The sequence below is a fragment of the Dama dama genome, chromosome 18 (assembly GCF_033118175.1).
Source record: "Dama dama isolate Ldn47 chromosome 18, ASM3311817v1, whole genome shotgun sequence".
Classification (NCBI taxonomy): Eukaryota; Metazoa; Chordata; class Mammalia; order Artiodactyla; family Cervidae; genus Dama; species Dama dama.
Window position 1 is genome coordinate 14286311 of NC_083698.1, and position 23847 is coordinate 14310157.

Below are 23847 nucleotides of genomic sequence, written 5' to 3' on the forward strand. Positions count from 1 at the left end.
TTAACCCCAAAACAATGAATCCACAGTTCTAGAGAGGAGCCCAGACATGGGTAATTTCAAATTTTCTCTCCTGATACATATGGGTATTGAAGTGAGAATAACCAATCTGTGTCCAGAACATTTAGGAATAAGAACTTGCAAAGCACTACAAAAATGATGGCAGTTGCTCAATATGGTGGAGTTCTGCACATTTTTTCCCTTTCTGTTTTCATATGTTTTATTACAACATTCTTTGTATATTAAACTTGGAAAATATTAGCTATGCGTGCATGGGTGCTCAGTCGCTTCAGTCATGTCTGACTCTTTGAGACCCCATGGACTGCAGCCCGCCAGATTCCTCTGTCCATGTGATTATCCTGGCAAGAATACTGGAGTGAGTTGCCATTTCCCCCTCCAGAAATATTAACTATAATTGCTTATAAGAAAAACAAATGCCTTCTGAATGGAGCCCAAGTAGCAAGAGAGTGTGTGCCTGGACAGGCAGATGGAGAGGGAGCTGTGACGAATGTGGACAGAGAAGTATCATCACAGGGAAGCCCTTTGTCCTGTCACCGCCCCCCTCCCAACTCTGTCCAATTCCAGCCCACAACCAAGCACTCACCTTGGTACCTATGTGAGGAAGAGCAGTGGGGCTGTGAACTCGGCAAGGCCAAGTATGCCCTTGACAGACATTGGCACTCTGTGTGGTGAGAGGGAGCGAGAGGGATGGCTGCTCCCTGCTTTCCCTTTTGAAACTTCCATCTCCTTTAAGACACTCAACAACCTTACAAAGTCAATATTTATATTAAGGCAAGGATCTAGAAAAATTGGAACCCTCAGACATTTGGTGGGAATGTAAAATGGCTCAGCCACAGTGGAAAACATTTTGGTAGTTCGTCAAAAAGTTAATTATAGAGTTATCGTCTGACCCGGCTATGTACTCCCCCAAACTGATAACAGGTACTCAAAGAAGTACATATACAAGAATGTTCATAGCAACATTATTCACGAAAGCCAAAATGTAAAAATAAATCAAATGTCCTTCAATGGGTGAATGAATAAACAAACTGTGGTATATACATACAACAGAATATAGGTGCAAATTTAGGTATAAAGTGGAATGAAATACTGATACATACTACAACATGAATGAACCTCAGAAGCACTATGCATAAGTGAAAGAAGCCAGTCAAAGGTTACATACTATATCATTCCTATTATATAAAATATCCTAAATAGACAAATTCACTTAGAGAGAATGCAGATTAGTGATGGCCAGATATTCAGGAGAGGAGTGGGAACAAACTGCTTAAAGGGCAAGGGGTCTAACTTTGGAGTGATGGAAATTTTTAGAATCAGATATGTGTGGTGGTTGCAAAACACTGTAAAGAAAAATAATAAAAATAATTTAAATAAAAAAATAATGACTATGGGAAAGAAAATACAAAATATGATAGCAGTATGAAGTATAGGATATTTGATCGATTAATTTGGCTATTATGAATGTAATATAATGATTTTTTTTAAGAATCAATATTTATTTTACAAATAAAATGAGTACATTTTTATAAAGTTGAAACTGAAAATGTTATGCTCAGAGCTGCCCTGATGGCTCAGTGGTAGAGACTCCACCAGCCACTGCAGAGGACACGGCTTCAATCTCTGATTCAGGAGGATCCTGCATCCTGAGGAGCAACTGGGCCCAAGCACCACAACTAATGAGCTTAAGACTAAGACTAAGACTGGGAATCACAACTACTGAGCCCATGTGCCACAACTACTGAATCTCAAGCACCCTAGAGCTGTCCTCTGAAACAAGAGAAGCCACCGCAGTGAGAAGCCCATGCACCACAAGGAGAGTAGCCTTCACTTGCCGCGACTAGAGAAAAGCCCCTGAAGCAATAAAGACACAGCAAAGCCAAAAATAAATAAATGAATAAATAAAATCAATGTTAAAAAAATGTTATGCTCTACAGATTAAAGGAACAGAATAGAGAGCCCAGAAGTAAACAGACACATATAGATAATTAATCTTTGATAAAAGAGGGAAGAATATACAATGGGAAAAAGACAGTCTGTTCAGTACGTGGTGCTGGGAAAGTAGACAGCTGCATGTAAACCAATGAAGTTAGAACACTCCCTCAGACCATACAAAAAATAAACTCAAAATGGCCTAAAGCCTTAAATATAAACATGACACCATAAAACTCCTAGAAGAAAATATATGCAAAACATTCTCTGACATAAATTGTACCAATGTTTTCTTAGATCAGTCACCCAAGGCAATAGAAATAAAAATAAACAAATGAAACCTAAGCAGACTTACAAGTCTTTGTACAGCAAATGAAATTATAAAACAAAAAGCAGCCTACAGACTGAGATAATTTATTTGCAAATGATGTGATTGACAAGGGCTTAATTTCCAAAATATACAAACAGCTCCTACAATTCAAAAACAACAAGAAAAAACAACCCAATACAAAAATTGGCAGAAGACCTAAATAGACATTTCTCCAAAGAAGACATACAGATGACCAACAGGCCTGAAAAAATGCTCAGCATTGCTAATTATTCAGTTCAGTTCAGTCGCTCAGTCGTGTCCGACTCTTTGTGACCCCGTGAATGGAAGCATGCCAGGCCTCCCTGTCCATCACCAACTCCCGGAGTCCATCCAAACCCATGTCCATAGAGTCGGTGATGCCATCCAACCATCTCATCTTCTGTTGTCCCCTTCTCCTCCTGCCCCCAACCCCTCCCAGCATCATGGTCTTTTCCAATGAGTCAACTGTTTGCATGAGGTGGCCAAAGTACTGGAGTTTCAGTTTGAGCATCAGTCCTTCCAATGAACACCCAGGACTGATCTTCTTTAGGATGGACTGGTTGGATCTCCTTGCAGTCCAAGGGACTCTCAAGAGTCTTCTTCAATACCACAGTGCAAAAGCATCAATTTTTTGGCGCTCAGCTTTCTTCACAGTCCAACTCTCACATCCATACATGATCACTAGAAAAACCACAGCCTTGACTAGACAGACCTTTGTTGGCAAAGTAATGTCTCTGCTTTTTAATATGCTGTCTAGGTTGGTCATAACTTTCCTTCCAAGGAGTAAGCGTCTTTTAATTTCATGGCTGCAATCACCATCTGCAGTGATTTTGGAGCCCAAAAAAATAAAGTCTGACACTGTTTCCACTGTTTCCCCATCTATTTGCCATGAAGTGATGGGACCAGATGCCATGATCTTAGTTTTCTGAATGTTGAGCTTTAAACCAACTTTTTCACTCTCCTCTTTCACTTTCATCAACAGGCTTTTTAGTTCCTCTTCACTTTCTGCCATAAGAGTGGTGTCATCTGCATATCTGAGGTTATTGATATTTCTCCTGGCAATCTTGATTCCAGTTTGTGCTTCATCCAGCCCAGCGTTTCTCACAATGTACTCTGCATATAAGTTAAATAAACAGGGTGACAATATACAGCCTTGACATGCTCCTTTTCCTATTTGGAACCAGTCTGTTGTTCCATGTCCAGTTCTAACTGCTGCTTCCTGACCTGCATATAGATTTCTCAAGAGGCAGGTCAGGTGGTCTGGTATTCCTATCTCTTTCAGAATTTTCCACAGTTCATTGTGATCCACACAGTCAAAGGCTTTGGCATACTCAATAAAGTAGAAATAGATGTTTTTCTGGAACTCTCTTGGTTTTTTGATGATCCAATGGATGTTGGCAATTTGATCTCTGGCTCCTCTGTCTTTCCTAAAACCAGCTTGAACATCTGGAAGTTCACAGTTCACATATTACTGAAGCCTGACTTGGAGAATTTTGAGCATTACTTTACTAGCATGTGAGATGAGTGCAATTATGCAGTAGTCTGAGCATTTTTTGGGATTGCCTTTCTTAGGGATTGGAATGAAAAGTGACCTTTTCCAGTCCTGTGACCACTGCTGAGTTTTCCAAATTTGCTGGCATATTGAGTGCAGCACTTTCACAGCATCATCTTTTGGATTTGAAATAGCTCAACTGGAATTCCATCACCTCCACTAGCTTTGTTGTAGTGATGTTTTCTAAGGCACACTTGACTTCACATTCCAGGATGTCTGGCTGGTGATGGATTGATCACACCATCGTGATTATCTGGGTCATGAAGATCTTTTTTGTACAGTTCTTCTGTGTATTCTTGCCACCTCTTCTTAATATCTTCTGCTTCTGTTAGGTCCATACCATTTCTGTCCTTTATTGAACCCATCTTTGTAAAATGTTCCTTTGGTATCTCTAATTTTCTTGAAGAGATCTCTAGTCTTTCCCATTCTGTTGTTTTCTTCTATTTCTTTGCATTGATCACTGAGGAAGGCTTTCTTATCTCTCCTTGCTATTCTTTGGAACTCTGCATTCAAATGAGAATATCTTTCCTTTTCTCCTTTACTTTTTGCTTCTCTTCTTTTCACAGCTATTTGTAAGGTCTCCTTAGACAACCATTTTGCCTTTTTGCATTTCTTTTCCATGGGGATGGTCTTGATCCCTTTTTTCCTGTACAATGTCATGAACCTCCATCCATAGTTCATCAGGCACTCTATCAGATCTAGTCCCTTAAATCTATTTCTCACTTCCACTGAATAGTCATAAGGGATTTGATTTAGGTCATACCTGAATGGTATAGTGGTTTTCCCTACTTTCTTCAATTTAAGTCTGAATTTGGCAATAAGGAGTTCATGATCTGAGCCACAGTCAGCTCCCAGTCTTGTTTTCACTGATTGCATAGAGCTTCTCCATCTTTGACTGCAAAGAATATAATCAATCTGATTTCTCTAATTATTAGAGAAATGCAAATCAAAATGAGATACCACTTTACACCAGTTATAATGGGCATCTTAAAAAGTCTAAAAATAATAAATGCTGGAGAGGGTGTGGACAAAAGGGAACCCTCCTATAGTATTGGTGGGAGTGCAAATTGGTGCAACCACTATGGAACACAGTATGTAGGTTCCTCAAAAAATTAAAAGTAGAGCTGTCATATGATCTAACAATCTACTCCTGGGTATATATCCAGACAAAACTATAATTTGAAAAGATCTATGTACCCCTATGCTCATAGCAGCAGTATTTACAATAGCCAAGACATTAAACAACCTAAAATGTCCCATTCTTCCAGCTGGGTCACCAAATTGTAAATGGAGTTGAGTTTGGAAAAGATAGGCATGTATATACATACAGTGGAATACCACTCAGCCTTAAAAAAAAGAATGAAATAATGCCATTTGGAGAAACATGGATAGACTTCAGGATTATCATACTAAGTAAAGTAAGTCAGAGAAATACAAACATCATGACATCACTTATATGTGGAATCTAAAATATTATACAAATGAACATGTAAATCCATGGCTGATTCATGTTAATGTATGGAAAAACTACTACAATACTGTAACGCATTTAGCCTCCAACTAATAAAAATAATTGGGAAAAGAAATTATAAAATAAAATAAATTCAGAGGAATTAAGAAAACTATTGGGTTCATGTTGAGGTTTGACAGAAAACAACAAAATTCTGTAAATTAATTTTCCTTCAATTAAAAAATAAATAAATTTTTAAAAAAGAAAAAATAAAATAAAATATTATACAAATGAACTTATTTACAAAACAGAAACAGACTGACAGACATAAGACAAGCTCCAATACTTTGGCCACCTGATGTGAAGAACTGACTCATTTGAAAAGACCCTGATGCTGGGAAAGACTGAAGGCAGGAGCACTATTTTCAACAGCCAAGATATAGAAACAACTTCAATATCCATCAATAGATGAATGGGACAAAGTTACGGTTATCAAAGGGGAAGGGTGCGGGAGGTATAAATTAGGAGCTTGGGATTATCAGACACAAACTGAACTGAAGCACTTTTGCCTTCATGGATCCTTACCTTTATAAAAATATTGACATTTATATTTTCCAAATGTGTTGGTATACAGACAAGTCTATTAATACTACATGTTAAAATATTTCCTTTGGTACACCTGAACCTAACACAACATTGTAAATCAATCACCAAAAAGAAAAGAACATCTCTCCAGAAGACCTAGGATGCCTCAGTTAAGAAGTTGAACTGAAAATCAGAAAAGAATTTTTTAAAAAATATTTTCTTTGAACTCAGTGTTCACTTTTTCCTGACTTTAAAAGAAATGGAAACATTTTAATTATGGGTTCTTAGCACTGTGCCTCAAGGAGAAGGCAGGCCTGCCCAGGTATGAGCACATTCAGGTAGTGTCCATGGCAAGAACTCACAGATGATAATCATATTTTTTTTCTCACCTTTTCAATCTAGGGTCTAACAAAATTTCTTTTTTTAGTATGTGAAATGCAGGTTTGAGAATGTACACTTCTGATCCTTAATTTTCCATTCTGTCAGTTGCCTCTCAATTCCTCAGTGTACTCATTGCTTTCAACCCACTTGATGAGTTTAAAAAAAAAAAAACAAAAAAACAGGATGCAATATTCAAGAAGATACTCTCTAATTTTCAGATACAGTAGTATATTGTCATATTTAGTTTCTGTCATTTTAGACAAGTTAGGGCCGGACCTCTTGGTCTCATGTGCATCCTATATAGGTTCATAGCAGAATTATTAACACAGTCATTCACAGACGCATTGCGTTTTACTTTAAGACAAATATCTCCGGAAGCAGTAGGAAGGAGAGCTAGAGTATGAACTGTTGGGAAGTAGGGAAGAGTGAGAAGGTGGAGATGATGCTGCATCTGCGGGGATGTCCAGACATTTGCAGGGTCAGCTCTGCAGGAAGTGGTACCAACCGCACGAGAAGATGAGGGAGGGGGAGCAGGTGGGATGGTTCCCCTCGTGTGGAGCAAGTCTCACTCATGGACTCACCCTCTAACACAGCTTCCAAGTTTAGAAATACTCTCAACCATGCCCTCTGGGCTTCCCAGGTGGTGCTAGTGGTAAAGAAAGAAACTGCCTGCCAATGCGGGAGACATAAGAGACACAGGTTCAATTCCTGGGTGGGGAAGATCCCCTGGAGGAGGGCACAGTGACCCACTTCAGTATCTTTGCCTGGAAAATCCCATGGACAGAGTAGCCTGGTGAGCTACAGTCCATGAGGTTGCAGAGTCAGACACAACTGAGCAATTTAGCATGCACGCAGGCACATGCCCTCTTTGGCATAAGCCACACAAAGCTGTTCCCGAAGTCCTCTGGTGCCCAGGCCACTGTACCTGTGCATCACTGTGGCTCCTGGTGTATTCTGTCTCCTAACCAACCTTCTGCTACTAGTTTTCCCATATGCCATTTGGCTCTCTGCACTGCTTCCAAAATTATCTTTCAGAAAAAAACAAGCAATTGAACTCTACCACTTTGTTTTGAAACCTCTTTGACTCCATTTTGCCTGGAGAACAAATTCTAAATCTTCTTGTTATATCTCCAAGGCCCTTAACAATTGGTCCTACCTCCCTGGAAGTTAGCTATTTCTCACACATATATGAGTGATTATTTTTCAGATGGATATAGATACTGTTGAGGTGAAGAAAATAAAATCTCACTTCAAAGCTTTACTGAACTCACATTGGTTTTATTCATGTATTTTTCAATCAATGGAATACAAAATCATATAACTGTTATCACTTGGAGTTGCAATTTTCTGATGTTAAAAAATATCATACTTGAAAAGTTGACAGTCAACATATCTTACGTTTTTTTAAGTCATTTTCCACTTTCATCATTTATTCAACTTTTAAAGGCAGGGGCATTCCAAGGATGTAGTCTTTGAGAACAATGATATATATGGGCTAAAAAATAAATTCGGTTTTTTATTAGTGTGAGCATATGTATACATAGTGTAGGTGACAATGGCTGGTGGAAAGGAGATTAGTCTACAGCTTATATAAATAGATTAGATATTATACTTTATTTTCAATAATTCAATTAAAACAAGCCTGGCTTCCTTGGTAGGCTTCGATAAGGGAACTGGAGCAAAGGCATTTCAATTATAGTATAGTACAATTTAAGCTTCCATAATGTCCTGTCATAAAAAGTAAACATGAAAACTGTTATCCTCCCCACAAAGTCACTAGCTCTTCAGCATCATCAGGATGCCATCTTGTATTGGAGGATCTCTCATTGAGCTCAGTCATTCAGTCGTGAACAACTCTTTGTCACCCCATGGACTGCAACACACCAGGCTTCCCTGTCCATCACCAACTCCCAGAGTTTACTCAAACTTATGTCCATTGAGTCGGTGATGCCATCCAACCACCTCATCCTCTGTTGTCCCCTTCTCCTTCCCTCAATCTTTCCCAGCATCAGGGTCTTTTCCAATGAGTCAGTTCTTCACATCAGGTGGCCAAAGTATTGGAGTTTCAGCTTCAACATCAGTCCTTCCAATGAATATTCAGGACTGATCTCCTTTAGGATGGACTGGTTGGATATTCTTGTAGCCCAGGGGACTCTCAAGAGTCTTCTCCAACACTACAGTTCAAAAGCATCAATTCTTCGGTGCTCAGCTTTCTTTATGGCCCAACTCTCACATCCATACATGACTACTGGAAAAACCATAGCTTTGACCAGATGGACTTTTGTTGGCAAGGTAATGTCTCTGCTTTTTAATATGCTGTCTAGGTTGGTCATAGCTTTTCTTCCAAGGAGCAAGCATCTTTTAAATTTCATGGCTGCAGTCACCTTCTGCAGTGATTTTGGAGCTCAAAAAATAAAGTCTGTCATGGTTTCCATTGTTTCCCCATCTATTTGCCATGAAGTGATGGGACTGGATGCCATGATCTTAGTTTTCTGAATGTTGAGCTTTAAACCAACTTTTTCACTCTCCTCTTTCACTTTCATCAAGAGGCTCTTTAGTTCTTCTTCACTTTCTGCCATAAGGGTGGTATTATCTGCATGTCTGAGGTTATTGATATTTCTCCCAGCAATCTTGATTCCAGCTTGTGTTTCATCCAGCCCAGCATTTCTCATGATGTACTCTGCATATAAGTTAAATAAACAGGGTGACAATATACAGCCTTGACATACTCCTTTTCCTATTTGGAACCAGACTGCTGTTCCATGTCCAGTTCTAACTGCTGCTTCCTGACCTGCATACAGATTTCTCAGGAGGCAGGTCAGGTGGTCTGGTATTCCCATCTCTTGAAGAATTCTCCATAGTTTGCTGTGATCCACATGGTCAAAGGCTTTGGCATAGTCAGTAAAGCAGAAGTAGATGTCTTTCTGAACCTCTCTTGCTTTTTTGATGATCCAATGGATGTTGGCAATTTGATCTCTGGTTCCTTTGCCTTTTCTAAATCCAGCTTGAACATCTGGAAGTTCATGGTTCACATACTGTTGAAGCCTGGCTTGGAGAATTTTGAGTATTACTTTGCTAGCATGTGAGATGAGTGCAATTGTGCAGTAGTTTGAGCATTCTTTGGCATTGTCTTTCTTTGGGATTGGAATGAAAACTGACCTTTTCCAGTGCTGTGGCCACTGCTGAGTTTTCCAAATTTGCTGGCATATTGAGTGCAGCACTTTCACAGCATCATATTTTGGATTTGAAATAGCTCAACTGGAATTCCATCACCTCCACTAGCTTTGTTCATAGTGATGCTTCCTAAGGCCCACTTGACTTTGCATTCCAGGATATCTGGCTCTAGAATCAGAAAGTGGTGGCTAGTAGACTCTGGATTTAAACGGATTTAGCTTCAAATCCTGACAATGCTGTTGGTAGCTCCATGACCTTGAACAAGTGACTTAGAGCTCTAAGTCTAATTTCTTCCTCTATGACACAAATAACAGGTCCATTGTACAACATGATGACTTTAAATGAAATTAAGTTGTTCTTGTAGATATTAATGTCTCCTATCTTTCCCTGTTGCTAAAATTACCATACTTCCAAATATCTCATATATGTTTGAGTCTTCACCCTGTGTCTGGAAAGATCCTTAGAGCCTATTTAGACAACCTTACTTAGTTCTCAGATATGGAACCCAGGTCAAGAGGTCAAGTAAGTTTGCTGTCATAGTATCGTAAAGTGATAATATTTGGAATAATCACAAAGGTAAATAAGGATAAAGTAAATAAAAAGCTTTTGAGAATTGCTAAAGTTATCAAGGCCATCAGAAATAAAATAAACAAAAACCCCACACATGTGTATCAGGGAAAGGATTTCCTCCAAAAATACATGTCAGAACCGGGAAGGAAGAAAGCAGACACTAAACATCCCCCTACCCTTGTGCCTGCTGTTGTTGGAAACGGTTATCTCAGTGTCTCTCTCTTTCTGCAGGTATTGCAAACAGAGTCACTGACTGCCTTTACATTAGCTATCTTTTCAAAAATGCTTGTGTAGTGAACAGTCTTGGGAAAGAAAGATCGTTCCTCCCTCTAGAGCAAAGGGAGATTTTGCTTGCTAACTTCCTTCCCATTATAAAAGACTAAGGTTCTCTAAGCTTGTAGCTCCTCTCTGTAACACAACTTAATCTATGCATGCGTAGCTGGCACCTAGCCCTCTTCACTACCCAGTGGGAATTTGGGTTTAGGGCACTGCAAGAAAATGCTGATAGTTGGCTACCGCTAGTACCATAATTAAATCCTTTGTCTCTTATCCAGAGGCGTTATATCTTCTGCCAGCATCCATGAAATTATCTGGCAAACTTGTTAGTTTGCAAGTAGGGGGCAAATCGCAGACCCTTCATGGGTCTGGACATTTGCTAAGTATAAACAACAATCAATGCTGTCTTTGAGTCCTTGAAGTAGAAACTGTATAATAGGCGCCCCTGACTGCCTCATGCAGACCCCTAGCAACTAAGGCAGACCCAGAAATAGTAATAATAACCACTCTTTTGATTCCAGCTTGTGCTTCTTCCAGCCCAGCGTTTCTCATGATGTACTTTGCATATAAGTTAAATAAGCAGGGTGACAATAGACAGCCTTGACATACTCCTTTTCCTATTGGAACCAGTCTGTTGTTCCATGTCCAGTTCTGACTGTTGCTTCCTGACCTGCATACAGGTTTCTCAAGAGACAGGTCAGATGGTCTGGTATTCCCATCTCTTTAAGAATTTTCCACAGTTCATTGTGATCCACACGGTGAAAGGCTTTGGCATTGTCAATAAAGCAGAAATAGATGTTTTTCTGGAACTCTCTTGCTTTTTCTGTGATCCAGCAGATGTTGGCAATTTGATTCTGGTTCCTCTGCCTTTTCTAAAACCAGCTTGAATATCTGGAAGTTCACGGTTCACATATTGTTGAAACCTGGCTTGGAGATAAGATTGCCGGGAGAAATATCAATAACCTCAGATATGCACACGACACCACCCTTATGGCAGAAAGTGAAGAGGAACTAAAAAACCTCTTGATGAAAGGGAATGAGGAGAGTGAAAAAGTTGGTTTAAAGCTCAACATTCAGAAAACTAAGATCGTGGCATCTGGTCCCATCACTTCATGGCAAATAGATGGGGAAACAGTGGAAACAGTGTCAGACTTTATTTTTCTGGGCTCCAAAATCACTGCAGATGGTGATTGCAGCCATGAAATTAAAAGACGCTTACTCCTTGGAAGGAAAGTTATGACCAACCTGGATAGCATATTAAAAAGCAGAGACATTACTTTGCCAACAAAGGTCTGTCTAGTCAAGGCTATGGTTTTTCCAGTGGTCATGTATGGATGTGAGAGTTGGACTGTGAAGAAAGCTGAGTGCTGAAGAATTGATGCTTTTGAACTGTGGTGTTGGAGAAGACTCTTGAGAGTCCCTTGGACTGCCAGGAGATCCAGCCAGTCAATCCTAAAGGAGATCAGTCCTGGGTGTTCATTGGAAGGACTGATGCTGAAGCTGAAACTCCAATACTTTGGCCACCTCATGTGAAGAGTTGACTCATTGGAAAAGACCCTGATGCTGGGAGGGATTGGGGGCAGGAGGAAAAGGGGACGACAGAGGATGAGATGGTTGGATGGCATACCGACTCAATGGACATGAGTTTGAGTAAACTCTGGGAGTTGGTGATGGACACGGAGGCCTGGCATGCTGTGATTCAAGGGGCTGCAAAGATTCGGACACGACTGAGCGACCGAACTGAACTGAACTGTACCACTCTCTTAGTGTATGGAAACTCTTAGTGCTCACATTAAAATCCCCTTGGGATCTCTTCTAGCAGCTCTGTATTCTAATCCCCCAATTTCTGAGGATCTTGCTGCTAACAACAGGTACCCGTGACCTTCTCCAGAGGCTTGATTTGGGCACCAGAGCCACCTCGCCTGTGCAGAGCATAGTAAGTAGCTGGGCAGCATGGGGGGATTATATTTCTTCCTGGAAACCCTGAAGATAACAATTGACTGAAGAAGAAGTACGGAAATCCTGATCGTTTTCCTCACTGGTGGACAAACTCTGTGGGTATAATTTATGTTCCAAAACTCTGTGGGATCAGGAGGAGACTGATACTTGCCCTGAAATAGCATCTTTGCCTGGCTCCTTTTCCCTCCCTGTCCTGCCTCCCCTCTGCCTTCCTGGTTTCTCTTTTGAACACATCCTTTATTAAATAAATGGCAAATGCTTGGTCTGAGGTCTGCTTCTAGGATAACCATTCTAAGATAGCCAGGATTCTCAACTCTGGCTGTATATTAGAATCAATGGGGGTAATTTTTAAACCATCGATATCCTGCCCTAGACAAAGCTCCCCAAATGATTCTAAAGTTCAGCACTGATTTAGGCCAGATGATGGCCTCTGGGTAGTTTGATTTCACCCTTCGTTATATTCCCAGCATTCAAATAGGCCTAGCAGAAATCCCATCTAGGAAACTGCCCAGCCCAGGAAATCCTCCAATCTGAAAACTTGGCAGCAATAGGCCTAGTTCAGGCAGCAGAAGAATGATGTTGCTCCTTGGCAGCCCCACTGGCATCTGGGGGAGTTCTGAGATGGGAAGGGCCTAGAGGGCTTCTTGAGGAAAAGGTTACACAGCTGGCAAGCAAAAGCAGGCCACCAGTTCCTGCCACCTTGAAAAGCCCACTGCTGCCCATGTATGGCTGCAAATCCATTTTACAGGGCTACCATGACACCATAGCCATAGAGTCTCTTCTCAACAATACCCCTTGACTCTGACCAGCAGGCAGCCGAAGGGTGCTGTGGTGGTTAAATTTTATTTCTCAACTTGGCTAAACCATAACACCCAGTCATTTGATCAAACAGTCTAGAGATTGATGTGAAGCAATTTTGTAGATGTAATTAATTTCTACAATCAGTTGACTAAGTAAAGCACATTACTTTTGACAATGTATTAATAGGTGGGCCTTGTCCAGTTAGTTGAAGGCTTTAGAAGCAAAAACAGATTTCTGGAGACTTCTGCCCCAAGATTCAAGATAGAAATCTTGCCTGAGTTTCTAGCATATTAGCCTGCCCCATCAATTTTAGACTTGTCATTCTCCCACATAATTGCATGAGCCAATACTTTAAGATAAATCTCTTTACAATAAATACACAAATCTCATATTGGTTCTGTTTCTCTAGAGAACCCTGACTGATACATGTATGTTCCACCATGCTCAGTATCAAAGGCCCCAGGAAAACATGACTGTGGCCTTGATTGTAGCCAATTCTTCAGTCACATTCAACCTAGTTGAACCTGACCTAACCAAGTCAAGGATTCTACTTCCAGTTGCCAAGGATATCCCTACCATTATCTATCTCCCCAGTGCCAAGGATATCCCTACCATCATCTATCTCCCCAGTGCCCGACTGCAGCCAGGCGCCCTTCTGCATTCTCTTTACATAGGTAGCTAATTACATAGCTTGGCTACCTATCCAGCCCCCTGGAATATGCCTAGAGCCAATCTCCACCTTCCCTCACACAGAACAGCCTCTAACCCCAAACTACATTTTCCCTCTGCCATCTCCTATCACCCCTTTCCTCCTGGAACCACAGATACAATCCAGTGCTTAGCAAACTTCCAGCCACACGGAGGTGCTCAAAAAAAAAAAAATCTAATGCAGGAAAGGTGGTCATTTAGCAAGCTCAGGCGCTCCAAGAGGATTTTTGAGAACTCTACTGGTGGACCAAAGAAAGTCAGAAAATCCATCTGCTTCCTCCCACAAGTGGTGGCTCACTGGCATCTCAGTGCAATGCTGTCCTGTTGGGCTCAACTCCTCCACACCTGGGTGTGCTCACTGGAGCACAGGCCAAGATTCACCTCCAGGCAAACTGTTTCTGCTAAGGGGAGAGGTGTCTAGGGCCTCCCTGATGGCTCAGTGGTAAAGAATCTGCCTGCCAATGCAGGAGACACAGGTTCAATCCCTGGTCCAGGAAGATTCCACATGCTGAGGAGCAAATAAGCCTGGGTGCAACAACTACTGAGCCTGTGCTCTAGAGCCCTGGAGCCTCCACTACTGAAGCCAGAGTACCCTAGAATCCGTGTTCTGCAAGGACAGAAGCCACCGCAATGAGAAGCCCATGCACCGCAACTACAGAGTAGCCCCCTCACACCACAACTAGAAAAAAGCCCATGCAGCACTGAAGACCCAGGGAAGCCAAAGACAAATAAATAAATAATTTTTTTTTTTTTTTAAAGAGGAGGAGAGGAGTCTTAATCTAGAACAGGTAAGTGGGCAAGAACAATCATATCTTATCTTGGCCATCATCCCATCCACCTCCTGTCCTTGTTCTGGTCTCCTTAGACATCTTTGGTCTACATACACAAGGATTCTCACTTTTGTCTCCTGTTTGGCCAGTCTTCTCTACCCAGCTTTGTTCTCTTACAAGCTCTCGCTTTGAGATTCCTGACTCTGGAATCAGAGATATACATTTTGGAATCCTAACTTTATCACTTACAAACTAGGTGACAGTAAGCCTTGGTTCTTTCAACTGTCAGGTGGAAGCCACCTAACAACCTTCCAGGACTGCTGTAGGTTTAGAGGTGATCAAAGAACCAGTGAGATTGAGCAGAATATCTGACACAGTAAGAGCTTTTAAAATGTCAGCCATTATTATTACCACTGAAGCTTCCCAGGTGGTGCTAGTGGTAAAGAACTTGCCTGCCAATGCAGAAGACATAAGATATGGGTTCAATCCCTGGGTCTGGAAGATCTCCTAGAGGAGGGCATGGCAACCCACTCCAGTATTCTTACCTGGAGAATCCCACGGAGAGAGGAACCTGGCAGGCTGCAGTCCATAGGATCACAAAGAGTGGGATACGACTGAAGTGACTTAGCACACATTATTATCATTATTGGGCAAAAGTTAATATTTAACATCCAGGCACCACCACAATTATTTTCACAATTGTTTTTTTAAAGACATTTTACACCTGGGTCAGAATAGCCTGCCCACCCTCCAGGCTAGAGAACATAAGCAAAAGACTTTCCAACTATTCCTATAAGTTTGCACAAACTTAAGAGGGGAAATATTTTTAAAAAAATCACCACTTAAGTTCATTATATTTTAAAATTTCAATTTTCTTAGCCATTTACAATCTGTAAGCTTCACTCCGTATGTGAAAGGAGCTGGCTTTTCAGCTTCCCCTTTTGGTAGCTCACAAAAACAACATTTCATGAGAACTCTTTCTTCATAGAAAACTGAATTAATTTCTGTGACTCTCAGCTCTAAATCCACATTATAAGTAATTTGTGTACAGCTTTATAAAATGTTCCCTCACTTGATCTCCAACTCCACTCCAAGAGTTCCACATCTATGGATCTCTGTGTGGCCCAGATGATTACATCTTTTAAAAGCCCTGATGAAGATTCTTGATGACTAACTGACCTTGAACACCACTGACCTACTCTCTGATTACTGTACAGATTACTGATTACTGTACAGAGGATGTGATGCATAAATAGATGCGGGCTTGTACCAAGGGGGCTGAGGGCAGCCCTCAGCTGTTCTCAGACTGCTCTCTGCCCGCCCCTCCTGCTCCAGGTTCTGCTTGTCTGGATACCTTAGTGCTGACTGCAAGCTACCCCATTGCTGCAGGATCCTGGCAGACCTTAAAGAGGCGGAGCACCTGCTGCCGCTAGGTAGATGCTGCCTCAGACCAGCAGTCCAGAGAAAAAAGGGGCTGGGGAGGAGGGAGCTGTGTGCAGAAAAGAAGGAGCAGAGGAAAAGGGAGAGGGTGAGGGGTAAAGCTGCATCTATGCAACTGGCTGTAGGAAAAGAAACGTGACCAAACAAGACCGGTTTCCACAGACAACAAGCAGCCCCTCCCAGCCATTCAGAGGCTGCCTGGATCTCTGCACCGTACATAATGCTGCTTTTGCTTTTGTTCACATCTATTTTAGAGGAAATATTGCCTAGCATTGTCATTTCCCCTGCATCTTATACATGTCCTCACTCTGTGACTGGATATTATTAGTAGGTTCTCTCTCCTCCTGTTCTCAGATGTGGTAGCAGGACGCAGTAGTTCACTGGTGCAGATGTGTTGCTTCGCAGATCTGTGTCGCCTTAATGAATGGTGCACTGATGGACCACCCTCCCCATTTACCGCCCCCACACTCTACTTTGTCTCCAGGCAGAAATGCAGCTCTCCTTCCTCTGGGTCCGCCACACTTGGTACTTCCCTTATGGTTATTCTAGTCTAATCTGTCCTACAGATGTTGGATTATGTCTGTGTCACCGCTGCCAGGCCATGAGCACCTCAGGAAGGCTGGCTGCTTTGTCTACCAGCTCTCAGCACAGCACTGGCATTAAGCAGGCTCTTGAATACCTGCTACATTCAGCCCAATTTTCTACCTCCATCTTATTTCATTGGCATCTGGTTTCCTCATCATTTGGAATAAAATCAGTGAACGGGTAAAAATACAGATATTTCCATATCTGTTCATCAACTGGACACAGGCAGCTCCAAGGACACTTCCAGAGGCTGAAGCACTAAACATAGGAGATAGCTAGAAGCATGGCACTGAAGAAAGCAAATAGACCTGTATAAATTTCCTGCAGATCAATCCTACTTCATAGAAATCTCGCCATTGTGTATTTTATTCCCATTTGAAGAACAAAAAAGAGCATCTCAGAGCTTTGAATTGTTCAAGGTCAGAAAGCATGCTTAGGACTGGAACTCAAACACGTTTGAACCCCCAGGCCACTCTCTCCACATGCTTTCATCAGTGGGAGACTGACCACACAAGACAGAGTCTTAGGTGCATTGCTAAAGAACTATGACTTCATTAGGCTGGAAGATAGTTTTTATCCTCGCTTTTATCACAGGTGGTAATAGAAGACAGAGTTTCACAGTGTGACATTTCTCACTAAATCTTGCCCTTTTCCAACTCTGCCTTTATTCCCCTATTGGACCAGCATCATTTAAAATTTTTTATTTGAATTATTGAGAAGAAAAAAATCATTCCTTGCTTTTTATGGGCTTTAGGGCATGTATACCTCTATCATCCTAACTTACAATCTTTCCCAGTTACTCCCTCTCAATACACAGAAAAATAAATTTTTCAGTCCAAGTACACCCTTGAAATTTAGAGTCCATATCTTTCTAATAACTTAGCCTAAGAAAGTTTCTTGAAATAAACTATGAATCCTGGAAGACATATTTCATGAGAATCTTATCTAGTTGGTTTCCCAATATTTATAATACGAGAATATCTTCCCTACCAAATATAAAAATACATCTCTGCCTGATAATAGTTGTGTTTAAAGTATTCATTGATTGAGAAAACAGTCAAAATGATAAAAATTCAAAATGAATTCCGTCAAGTGGGGAAATGTTTGTATTTTCTGCACCTCTATGGCATCTATAATCCATCTGAAAAGTAATCACTTGTAGATGCGTGAAAAATAGCTGACTGCAAGATAGGCCAGGCCAATCATCAAGGGCCTTGTGTGGCATACCAAGGAGATTAAAATATGAAAATTTATTTTGCAGGCAAAATGGAATCAAAAGAAGTTTTAAAGCAAACTGACAGGACCAGATTGATTTTTTCCAGAAGATAATTTTGGCAGCAATGCATGTACATGTGTGCTTAGCTGCTTCAGTTGTGACCAACTCTTTGCAACTTTATGGACTGTAGCCCACCAGGCTCCTCTGTCCAAGGGATTTTCCAGGCAAGAATGCTGGACTGGGTTGCCATTCCCTCCTCCAGGGGCTCTTCCCAACCCAGGGATTGAACCCACGTCACCTGCTTTACAGGTGGATTCTTTACCACTGAGCCACCGGGAAGCCCTTTTGGCAGCAGTACAGACAGCCAATTATGAAATGGCAAGAACAGTGCCAGGAGTTCAGGAAGGAAGTGGAAAATTACTTTGGAGCCACAGTGAGGGGAGATGCCTCTGACCTCAACACTGGAGGACTTGGTAAGCTAGCTGTGCAGGAGATGGAGGTCTTTAGAATCAGAAACTTTGAGTTTTTTTTTTTTAACCTGGAAAATAATAAGGAATACCAGAGGAGGTGTGTACTTTTTGAATGGGGTTGGGGTTGGAATTGGTGGAATGGCACGTGAGATTGAATAGAGTTATATGTATTAAGCTTCAAATAATAGGGTACATTCAAGTAATGTCTCTCCTGCATGCCACTGGATATTAAAGTCTTATAATGAGGAGATCTGAGCTGGATCTTTAGGAAGCTGTAAATGGCAGTTGTTATGACAATAACTTATAAGTCAGATAGTCCTTGGTTCAAATCCACTTATTAACTGGCTTGAGCAAAATCTTGAACTTATGAGCCTTAGCTTCCTCACTGGAAAATTGGGATAATGCCCATATCAAGGGCTTCTTACCAGAGACTGTAGGATCATAATTTTTTAAATTAAAGAGTGTATATATTAGCAACTCTTGTAGGCTTCCCTGGTGGCTCAGAGAGTAGAGAATCCACCTACAATGCAGGAGACCTGGGTTCGATCCCTGGGTTGGGAAGATCCCCTGGAAAAGGAAATGGCTACCCACTCCAGTATTCTTGCCTGGAGAATTCCATGGACAGAGCAGGCTTCAGTCCATAGGGGTCACAAAGAATTGGACACGACTGAATGACTAACACACACACGTATTAGTAACTTGAATGCCATATGGTAGCAGCTCAACATGTAGCAAGTTCTGTTATGTAGATTGCAAGTCACCAGAGGAGTGGTACTATCTCCTGAAAGAGTGGCATTTTTCTTGCAGAGCAAAAGAGAGAAAAATAAAAGGCAGGGCCTTAGGGATGTCATGCTAGAGAAAAAACCAAAGGAAGGGCATTGACAAAAAGGCTGAGAAAGCAAGAAGGAAATCAGGAAAAGAGGGTGACTGAGCAATCATTGGAGGAAACAGCTTCAACAAGAAGGAGGTGGTCTGATTCCTGAAGATTGGGACCAAATATTCATCTTGAATTAATAAGGAAACCATAATGCCCTGAAGAGTGATGTGAAGAATGGCAACTGACTGGGACAGTATTCAAGTGCTTCTAGAACTATGAGAGGTGAATTATCAAAGCCATTACATAACTGCAAGACAGAGAACATAATCTGAATTAAAAATGAGAGCATAACTAACAGAATAGACATTGCCTATAAAATGATGCATCTATTTGACACACTGGGAGCAATTAATGTCTGCTGCTAAAGTTTCCACTATGGATGCAAGAAAAAAAGTAATTCTTGTGAATTATTATACTGTATACCTGTAATTTATATGATGTTGTATGTCAACTACACTTCAATAAAAATAAACAACTGAAAGAAGTTTCAGAAAAGAATCTTGTAAAGAGTGAAGAGCCTGTTTTACTCCAAAAAAGGAATCAAAATTTTGAGTTAAAGAAAATCGTTCCAACAAAAAATGTGCAAATAACCCCCTCACTCATCTAACAGATACAATCCATCCATAACTGCTATTAGCTCTATTTCCAAAATCAACCACGAATTCAACCCCTTCTGTGGTGGCTAACTCCTTTGCTAATTTAGCTAAATCGGAGCTGCATTTCCCAGAATTCTCTTCCCTGTGTGGTTGTGGGTTACATTTTGATCTAAGAGAAAACTGCATGAGATTTCACCGTTCAAAGCAAAACAGCATCATTGAGGTCTAAGGTCACTATAGGGTACCCTTCAGCAGTTCACTTTGTTGCTACTGACTTGTCAGTGTACCTTGTTGGAGCCTGAAGTTCCAGCTCCCTTCATTATTCCTCTTCTGTCTTCTCCATGCCCCGGACCTGGTCCTGGAGGAAGGTCACCTGCATCATAAAGTTGGAAGCACTGAGAGACAGATGTGATCCCAGTTTTTTCCCAGTCTCCCCTGCTTCACAGTCAGCTTTTGTTCCCAACTCCTGGACCTACTGACTTCAGTGGCCTCGGGCCTCCACCAGACACAAAGGCACAAGTTTTCCAGAAAGTGCTCCATCTCTTACCACAACTGCATAAGGCCTAAGTCTGGCTTCCCAGGTGGCACTAGTAGTAAAGAATCACCTCCCAAAGCAGGAGACATAAGAGACGTGGGTTTGATCCCTGGCTCAGAAGATTCCCCTGGAGAAGGGAATGGATATCCACTCCAGTATTCTTGCATGGAGAATCCCATGGACAGAGTCCATGGCTACAGTCCATGGGGTCGCAAAGAGTCAGACACAACTGAGTGGCTAACACTTTCACTTTTTCACTTTCAAATCCTATAATAGATCCAATATTTCATACTAGGCACAGTGGTTGTTTCCCTGACTGAACCCTCACTGATACAGAAATTGATACTAAAAGTGATCCCAGGGAACAGAAACTTAAGGATGGTTCTCTAAGTTAGCTGTGGGTTATCTGGAACTGATTTCCTAATGCAGTTAGGCAGGCAACAGTACAGGAGACAGAGGTAGCTTATGACATGCAAAAGAATTACCTGAAGTATCACCTGGAGACATCAAGGTGATAATGTGTAATCAACTGTTAATAGAAGGCAAGGATTTGAGTGAATTCATTGCTACCAAGGAAGATTTTTAGTGAAAGTAAAAATGTTTGTGAGTCAATGAGTGCTTCTAAGTGCACTGAAGAATGTGTGGGAAAAAAACTGATGCTCTTAAGGATTTATAACTGTCCTGAAAGATAAGGATATCCTGGACCATAAGACCAAGGTTTCCAAAACCAAACATGAAATTTAATCCTGTGGGTGGCTGAATTACAACACAAGTTGACTTTGCAGGGTTTCTTATGTTAAAGTTAGGACATCGATTGAGAAGAAATATGACTTAAAATTTGGGACAGGAATGTGGGAGCAGATTTCAATGAGTCAGGGGACCTTGGAACCCCTAAATTCCTACTGATCCTCCTTTGCCAGGAGAAGCAGCCCTTCCTTCTACCACAGTCTGAGGACATCAGTCATCCCCCATTAGAAGAACCTATGTCTTCCCCTGAGGTGGTCACCTAGCATCAAACAGTTGATCTTCTTTGAAGATCATGCCTCTCATTACTTCTAGACCAGTATCCAGACTCCAGTCCCAGCAGGGCCCAGGAAGTAAGCCATGCACTGTGATTCACAAGGAGGTCAATGCACACCTCAAGAACTGCAATATTTTGTCAGTATGCACGGAAAGAACCTCAGTAATGTGCAAGAGAATGGATTTTAAATTGTACTGGATCTTGGAAGAAGAAAGGCAGTGTTGGACCCACTGAAATTAGTTAAGTGCGCTAAGCAGAGATTCTGAAATTAGTGTGTTAGCTTGAGCAGTTACAAATGATCCTAAACCTGGAGTAAAAGGGACTTTACCGTAAATGAACTTGAAGTTTCATAAGCTTCTTGGTATAATGATCAAGGGATCCAAAGGCTTTGGAGAAAATGACATGCTTCAGTGGATTTATTATGCACTACTTGTTCAGGTATCTCTAACTATGTCCCCCAGAATGGCTCAGAGGATACTCCTTCCACTACGGCTTTGAGAAATGCACTGGGAAAGGAATTACAGCTTCCATAAAGAGTGCTCTGGTGGCTATTCTCTAAAGGTTAGAAATGAGATGGGGAAGTGCTGCTATCAAACTGGAGTCTCTGAATCCAACAGGGATAATAAGATTCTGGGGTGGTATGAGCGAACTGGTAGGATTTAATCACATCATTTATTTCAAATCCTAAAACATAATGCTGTTAAAGTGCTGCATTCAATATGTCAGCAAATGTGGAAAACTCAGCAGTGGCCACAGGACTGGAAAAGGTCAGTTTTCTTCCCAATCCCAAAGAAAGACAATGCCAAAGAATGTTCAAACTACCACACAATTGTACTCATCTCACATGCTAGCAAAGTAAGGCTCAAAATTCTCCAAGCTAGGCTTCAACAGTATGTGAACTGAGAACTTCCAGATGTTCAAGCCGGATTTAGAAAAGGGATAGGAACCAGAGATGAAATTGCTAACATCTGTTGGATCACAGAAAAAGCAAGAGAATTTCAGGAAAACATCTACTTCTGCTTCATTGACTATGCTTAAGCCTTTGACTTTAGTCAAAAGTAGTGATGTATGGATGACCTTTTTTTTTTTCCAGTAGTCATGTATGGATGTGAGAGTTGGACTATAGAGAAAGCTGAGCACTGAAGAATTAATGCTTTTGAACCCTGATGTTGGAGAAGACTCTTGAGAGTCTCTTGGACTGCAAGGAGATTCAACCAGTCACTCCTAAAGGAAATCAACCCTGAATATTCATTGGAAGGACTGATGCTGAAGCTGAAGTTCCAATACTTCGGCCACCTGATGTGAAAAACTGACTCACTAGAAAAGACCCTTATGCTGGGAAAGATTGAAGGCAGGAGGAGAAGGGGAGGACAGAGGATAAAATGGTTGAATGGCATCCCTGACTCAATGAACACGAGTTTGAGCAAGCTCTGGGAGCTGGTGGGTGATGGACAGGGAAAACTGGCATGCTGCAGTCCATGGGGTCACAAAGAGTCAGACATTACTAAGCGACTGAACTGAACTTAAAGCCTTTGACTGTGTGAATCATGACAAACTATAGAAAGTTCTTAAAGAGATGGGAATACCAGATGACCTTACCTGCCTCCTAAGAAAGCTGTATGCAGGTCAAGAAGTAACAGTTAGAACTGGACATGGAACAACAAATTGGTTCCAAATTGGGAAAGGAGTATATCAAGGCTGTATATTGTCACCCTGCTTATTTAACTTATATGCAGAGTACATCATTCGAAATGCCAGGCTGGATGAAGCACAAGCTGGAATCAAGATTGCCGGGAGAAATATCAATAACCTCAGATATGCAGATTACACCACCGTTATGGCAGAAAGTGAAGAAGAACTAAAGAGCCTCCTGATGAAAGTGAAAGAGGAAAGTGAAAAAGTTGGCTTAAAATTCAACATTAAAAAAGCTAAGATCATGGTATCCAGTCCCATCACTTCATGGCAAATAGATGTGGAAACAATGGAAACAGTGAGAGACTTTATTTTCTTGGCCTCCAAAATCATTGCAGATGATGACTGCAGCCAGGAAATTAAAAGACACTAGTTCCTTGGAAGAAAAGCTATGACCAACCTAGACAGCATATTAAAAAGCATAGACATTACTTTACCAACAAAGGCCTATCTAGTCAAAGCTATGGTTTTTCCAGTAGTCATGTATGGATGTGAGAGTTGAACCATAAAGAAGTCTGAGTGCTGAAGAATTGATGCTTTTGAACTGTGGTGTTGGAGAAGACTCCGGCCCTTGGTTAGGACCACAAAACACTGTAATATCTGTGTTTTGCCACCTCCTTGTGGACAATATCACCCTCAAGGGGTGCAGGATCTGAGGTCTTCTATTCCCTCATTTCAACCAAAGAGCTCCCAGGCCTGGTGTGTAGACCACATGCTTAGACCCTTTTCTCCAGCCTGACTCTGACAGCCCAAGTGTCAGGCAGAGAGGACACCATCTTTACAATCACACAAACGAAGTTAAACCCAGCCTCTGCTATTTACAGGTTTTGGGACCTCCAGCAAATTTTCCCCTTGCTTATCCTAAGCATCCCAACTGTTAAATGAAATTA

General features: G+C 41.3%; 1 protein-coding gene across 4 annotated transcripts in view; it reads right to left on the minus strand.

Annotated features, from left to right (window-relative positions):
- Positions 1-23847, minus strand: part of ASNS (asparagine synthetase (glutamine-hydrolyzing)) — a 136174-nt gene that overhangs the window by 35368 nt on the left and 76959 nt on the right. For all 4 annotated transcript variants that reach the window (XM_061164946.1, XM_061164945.1, XM_061164944.1 and 1 more), the window contains one exon: positions 19997-20082. The gene's annotated coding sequence lies outside the window, so the exon portion shown is untranslated. The remainder of the gene's footprint in view (positions 1-19996; positions 20083-23847) is intronic.